Genomic DNA, 7,433 nt, shown 5'->3' on the forward strand with positions numbered 1-7,433 from the left:
AAAATTATTATATTGTAATTTGCAAATTACAAAAATAATTGAAATTTACAAAAAAATTTGCAAAAACTTTGTTTTTAGACCATTTTTTTAAAGAATAAATACATTTTGCACTGGTATTTGATGGCTATTTTCTGGCTACAGGTCCCGAGGAGATGCCATCAGTTTCCAACCAGGAGGGGTCCTAACAAAAGTCGGTAGAGCGACCTGATCGGGACGACAATAAACCCCAAATCCTTCCCAGACATTGCAATAACCTGTGTGCGCGCCGCTGTTTCCATCATGTCCTCATGCAGTTTTGATGATGTCGTGAACGCTCTGTGTTGTGCGTTTTAGATCTTATTTGTGTCTGTGTAGTTCCGAGCAATAAAACCGATAAAAAAAAAAATTCGGTCAAAGCCGTTTAACCCCTTCCCAGCCTTTTTTCATTTTTTTACTCCTCGGCTTCCAAAAGCTGTACATTTTTATTTTTCCATTCACAAAGCCGTGATAGAGTTTACTTTTTGCAGGACAAATTGTACTTTGTAATGGCGCCATTTAATATTTCGTATGATGTACTGGGAAGCTGGAATGGGGTGGAATTGGAAAGAAATGACATGTTAATAATGTTAACCCCTTCCACCACCAGCCATATTTTTTCTATTCCTGGAGACACATAGGGGTTTATTTTTTGCAGGACAAATTGAACTTAGCAATGGTACCATCTAATATTCTATATGATGTACTGGGAAGCTAGAAAAAAATTCAGAATGGGGTGGAATTAGAGAAAAATTGCGTTTGCGCCACTTACTTAAGGGTTTTGTTTTTACAGTGTTCATTATACGGCCAAATTGACATGACACCTGTAGGCCACCTCAGGTTCCAGTCCAAAAGACGGGTGGCCGCGACTGAATGCCGGTGCACTTCACCGGCATCCAGTCACGCACTCCGCTTTGGATTAGGCCCAATGAATGGGCCTAGTCGGGAGTGTCTTCAGGCCGAATCGTGGGGCGAAACGGCCTGAAGAATGAGCATCTCGCTCATCTCGCCGGGACAATTTTCAATGGGAGCCGTCTTTTTGGTCACGATCCCGTGTGAACATACCCTTAGAGATCAAAAAATTTTAAACCCCAGGGGGAACAGTCGCTACTACACCCTGGATCTCGTTCCAACCACTGGTAAGTGGTCTGGAAAGGGTTAATAAAAGCGTTTTTTAAAAAACACTTCAAAAAGTTACACGTACCCCCCATATAGTGCCAATTAAAAATACAACTCGACACGCAAAGAATAAGCCCTCTCCTTGAAACGTCAACGTATCAATAAAGAAGTTACGAATTTTGGAAGGACGCGATAGAAAATCCCAAAAAAAAAGTCGCCAACTTTTACCGCCCAAGCGACTAAGGGGTTAAGAATAATTCCTGCCATTAGTTGACATTTTTCAAGACTCGTTGGCGATTGTAAAGCAGCGTGAGACAACTAGAAAGCATGAAGATAAAGTATTCCTAGAGCCTCATGTTTTAGTAATAAGGACAGCGGAGCGCGGCGTTCATGGCGGAGATAGAGGAAATACGTTTTATGCCGTGGCTGCCGGCGTCTTACAATATAATTGAGATAGATACAAGCAGCATAATAAAACTGAGGCAGCAACAAACAAAAGAGGGGAAATAAGGCAAAATCCACACAATTTCATGCTCTGCTATGTGAACATAGCCTTAAAGGGATTGTCCAAGCCTATTAGGTGGCTCCCCTCAGGTGCGCGGATACTAAAAGCGCCATTAACCGGCGGTTAGATACCAAAGTCCTGCAAGGTGACGCCACAAGTCCCCACAATCCATAGAATAAAACAGACCCCACTCTTTTAGCTCTTTTTTCATAGTGACGGCTAGGGATGTTTTTGTGGGGGCCACAAGGAGCGTGCATTATAATATGGAAGTCACAATGAGGGGGCATTATACTATGGGGGTCCTAATGTGAGGGGGGCATTGTATTGTGTGGGCCATAATGAGTGGGACATTACACTGTGGGCGCCCCATGGAGGGTGCATTATACTATGGGGGTCCTAATGTGAGGGGGGCATTGTATTGTGTGGGCCATAATGAGTGGGACATTACACTGTGGGGCTCCATAGTGGAGGATATTATGCTGTGGGGGCCCCATGGAGGGTGCATTATACTATGGGGGCTATAATGAGGCAAACGTTATATCATGGAGTCCACAATTTGGGGGGATATTACACTGTGTGGTCCCATGGAGGGTGCATTATACTATGGGGCCAAAATGAAATGTAAAGTATAATGCGGGGGCTATAATGAGGCGGGTATCATGATGTGGGGGCCCCATGGAGGGTGCATTATACTATGGGGGCTATAATGAGGCAAAGATTATATTGTGGATTTCACAATAAGGGGGATATTATGATGTGGGCTCCTAAAGAATGCATTATACCATGGGGACACCATGAAGGGTGTCATTATAATATGGGGCCACAATAAGGTGGGCATTATACTGTGTTTGGGCCACTATGAGGGGAGCATTACACTGTATAGGTTACAATAAGGGAGATATTACACTGTGGGGGCCACAGTAAGGGGGCATTATACTGTGTGGGGGAAATAAGGGGCTAAATATCATATCGAGGCCAAAAAGGGACATGGGGGGGAATGGATGGGACCAAAGAGCGCTGGGGTTGAAGGTTGGGTTTATGACTTGCATAAGCACCTCCTTATATACATTATGGGGCATACCATTAAGGCTGGAGGTTGAGGGGAGACACTGGCAATGAAATTGGGATAGTAGGGTAACTGCAGGAGAAACTAAGGGGGTTAGGGATTGTTACGAGTAGCAGTCTGATATGGGTAGGTTATATCTAAGCAGACTGATGCAATATAGGGGAGGTTATAGTTTGGGTGTATCGCCCTTTAAGCAGCTGATAAGCCATAAGATGAGACGGCGCGCTGTACCGTGGAGACACATTTGCGATGTAATTTCTCTGCTCGGTAAAATATAGGTCATATTCAATCAATACATGTAATTTTTCACAAATTGCCTTTTCTGGCTTATCCCATTTAACTATTGGTACAAATCGATATTTTCATTTTCTTTTGAGTAAAATGCGGCTTTTTTAAGGTTGGGCCGGTCGGACAGTAAATATCACTCTTAAATAAAGGCGCCCATTGTAACCCTATGATTAGGATACCATGCCAGACTATCACGTAGTAAGAGGGTTCCCATGATGGAGGTGTCACATGAGGTCCCGTTTGGTCACATGCTGGGATGTCCAGTATATCATAAGTAATAGACCCTAGTCGCATGTTATTGCTCCAAAGTCATCTCCAAGTGGGGTTGTCCTCTGCTGGATCTTTGGTGTCCACCGTGTCAGAACCTGGGCCTACTGGAGGATCCTCCGATGCTCTTCTGGGTCAGTCTGACCATAGTGGTTTTCCAAAAGTGACTACATATCGGTTCTATGATCACAATAGAAAGGGGAAAGGTTGAAGGTTTCCAAAAATAGGTGGCACCTCACCTGAACCCACAAAGAAGGGAAATGCGACATTAGGCCTATTAAGCATTTGCCAAACTGATTACTGGGACCCACTTTGAACATGAAAATGCCATATGGGTTCCCTTTTTTTTGAGTCCTGGGTTCATATTCGACCAAGGACAGGTTTGGACTGGTCCACAGGGGAGAAATGGACCAGGTGGACCTCCATGTCCTGTACGAGCACAGACACATTCACTATACTACATACAGATAGGCAGCGTACATGTCCATCATTTTATGTATCCTCTGGATAGGCCATAAACAACTGAGAGTTGGGGGCCGGCTCATGGGCCGATCAATTGTTTGGAGCCCCTTCCACCACCCATTCTATACACACAACAGGGCGATAGCAGAAATCTTTTCTTGGTGAGTTTAGGAGCCAATGACCGGCTGCTTATACAATAGAAGGAACTTTTTGCTTCTGGCCCTGTTTTGTGCATAGGATGGCCATTGTAGAGCTGATCTGGTGGGTCCAGTGGCTCGAAAGCAAAATCCTTAACCCTAGACAACCCCTTAAATAATTGATGATGTATCCTTAAGATGGAATTGGTGCTATGTGCCAAGGATCAAGGGGGCATTGTCTTTTTGCTATGGGTACCCCTCCTCCACATTGTGCTACACTAGGGGCCTACATGCTCACCACCAACAAGGTCTCGATATACTATAGCCCTGTATCATTCCCATGCATAACATAGACCCGAGATGTAAAATTCCGCCATGCTCCGGATCTGTTGTTTGGAGGACACAGGACATCTGAGCTGTGGGAGGATTCCTGCAGATTTTTGACATAAGATCAGCCTCTATTTCTGCGCAGCACACAAAAGCTCCGACACCGGACTGCGAGATCCCACGGTGCCAATTTTATTACAATTCACTGAATCCTGATTCTCCCGCAGCGACAAACAAATACGGCAGAATCAGAGTTTCTAAATATAAGCCGCACTTCTCACCGCTGACAACCTTGACAAAAACATTGTGTGACCTTCATGAAGCCCAGAATGGAGTTGTCCTCAGATCAGGGGAGTTAACAACCATGACCGAACCAAGGACAACAAGGAAAATTTCCATATGCTGCAGTTACACGATGACTATCGATGGTCACGTAGACTCCTTCCAGTAGGAATCACACACAGATTTCTTGGTTACAAAAAATTCTTCCAACCATTGGAAATATGCCGAATGACCCACCGATATGTTCTGTCTTGTGGATCTGGTCGTGCATGGACCACGATATGATCGGCCCAGAGAAGTCTGCATTTTGGGTGGGACCTTCACAAGGGTCTTCATGGTCACTGTGTACATGGAGACCTCAGTTTCTGAAGGCCTTTTTACGTCCTGCCCGCTCCAAACCTACTTGATGACCATTGACGGCACCGTTTTACAGAAATCTAATCTATGAGCCTTCCATTAACACCTAGATATATCCCATGAGTGGTAACAAGATTGCACAGGGGGTCCGATATTGTCAATAGAAAAATTGGAAGGGGCCCCCACTTACTAAACAGTAAACTGAGCTGTTTATGGCTAAGGCCCCACGTGATCAAAGTGTAGAATCTGTAACACGCAGTATAATGTTCCCTCATTGGGACCCCCACAATATAATGTCCTGGGAACCCCACAATATAATGTCCTGGTCATTGTGGCCCCAACATTATAAAGTCTCCCTCATCTGGCCCCCCATTATAATGCCCCCCCACATTATACTATACCCAAACATTGTGGACCTTGCAATATAATATCCCCCTCCCTGATCTCCCCACCACATAGTGTCCCCTCATTGTGGCTCCCACTGTATAAAGACCCCCTCATTATGTCCCCCAGACTATAAAGTCCCCCTGTTGTGGCCCTCACATTATGTCACACCCTCTGTGGTCCCCACATTACAATGTACCCTTTCATGTGTCCCCCATACTACAATGATCCCCTCCATGTAGCCCCCACATTATAATAGTCCCCTCCTTGTGGTTCCCACAAAAAATTCACAAACAAAAAAGACCCAATACTCGCCACACTCCTTTCCCCTCCATTCATGTCTGCAACATGTTGTGACAAGATCACATCACCCCCTGCCCGTGTCCCTGCTCGAGACAGGGGCCAAACGGTAAAGCACCGGGCAGATGGCTCAACCATTGTCCTGAACTCATCTGTGTTCTCTGGGTGCACGGTAATTGACGCCAAGACATACTTCCTGCTGCCTGGGGCAATGGGACTGCCCTGAAAGCCAGGACTGTCCCACTGAATCCAGGACGGTTACCAGTTATGGCTACCTCTACCCTCTTCATCTACAGTTACACAAGATGCTGTTCTTCACCCCCTTCAACCCTAATTGGGGGCTCAATCATACGATGCATGACGTTTACACAATCCAGCAGATTCTGCATTCTCTTTTCTGTTTTTATCTCTTTGCATTTCACCGTTTTTTTTTCTCGCAGGCCTATAGAATTTACAGTAGCGATGAGAAGCCTCGGCTCCTGTTGTGCTTCATTTGCCTCCCTCCGCCATAAAACAAGCGCAGAATCCAAACTATTAAATTAAACATTAGGCTTCTCCATATACAAGAATTTTTTGGCATTGAAACATTTTTGCTTGTCAAGATTTTTTTTCCTTGCAGAAAGACTGATAGATGTGCGCAGTTAAGACTATTACGGGGAGAAGCACGGCGATTAACCACCCCTCGTATTACTGCAAGGAATTAAACGCTACTTACCGGCAGTTCCAAAAATGCAGACCAAATCATTTTTTCCCAGAGTACTTTGTGTTTATAGCGTGCCGGAGGATTCTGGGTAGTCACACGTAGGGAGTGTAGTCTGAATAGGTCACTAAAGCACAATTTCACTTTGGGGGCCACAGTGTCGTTTAGACCCAGGTTTTCGGGCCCCTGGGACGTCATTGCGTATTGCAAAGTATATTATTTACTTGGAGTGGAGTAAAGGCACCCCACACCACAATAGTCGGGGCGTCCCTCATCCCACAGCCTGGGCGTACCTAACAGGTGGAGACTACTACTCCCATCGGGAAGTTCACTGTTCTGAGGTCCTGGAGTAAAGTTCACTTTTGTGCAACTGTATCCTGAGTCGTTCCTGTGCTTATCATCAGGGCCCTTCCGAAAACCATCTCATGGCTCAGGGTGAGACAGGACCCCTCTCCAACTGGAAGTGCCCCGGGGGAACTACTATCGCCACCATTAGTTACCACACAGGGAGGTGGGCTTGAGGAGTTCGGTTGAGTGTATTTGGCCTACCTTGTGACATCAGCACCGCCACTACTACTCCCATTCACTGGTTCCCTCCATTGGGGTTGCAGTACCATAACACCCGATGCATTACCTTACACAGTCTACAGAGCTGAAATTCTCCATTATTCCCAAGACCAAGGCTGGGGTAGTTGAATACTGGAGGACTACAACCCCCATTAGGAAGCTTTCAACTGAACGTCTGTCTGCCTGAGTCGCCCCTGCCTTACAATCAGGGCCCTTCCGAACACCATCACAGGTCTCCTCTCCAACTGGAAGCGCCCTGGGGTAAACTAATACTACCACCATTAGGTAGTGCTGCAGGACCCCCTCATCGGTGTCAGACACAGGAGCAGGGCTGGGGAGAGTGCTTGAGTGTGCTCGACCTAGCTGGTGGCTCATCATCCGCCAGTACTACTCCCTCCATCTTGTTCTGCGGCATATATATATATGAAGATAGATATGGGATGGATAGATAAGAGATAAAAAGATAGATAGATAGCTAGATAGGAGATAGAAAGATAGAAGGATAGATAGATAAACAGATAGATAGATAAGGGATAGATAGAAGGATAGATAGATAGATAGATAGAGGATAGATAGAAGGATAGATAGATAGATAGATAGATAGATAGGAGATAGATAGATAGATAGATAGATAAGGGATAGATAGAAGGATAGATA

The sequence above is a fragment of the Leptodactylus fuscus genome, chromosome 7 (assembly GCF_031893055.1).
Source record: "Leptodactylus fuscus isolate aLepFus1 chromosome 7, aLepFus1.hap2, whole genome shotgun sequence".
NCBI lineage: Eukaryota > Metazoa > Chordata > Amphibia > Anura > Leptodactylidae > Leptodactylus > Leptodactylus fuscus.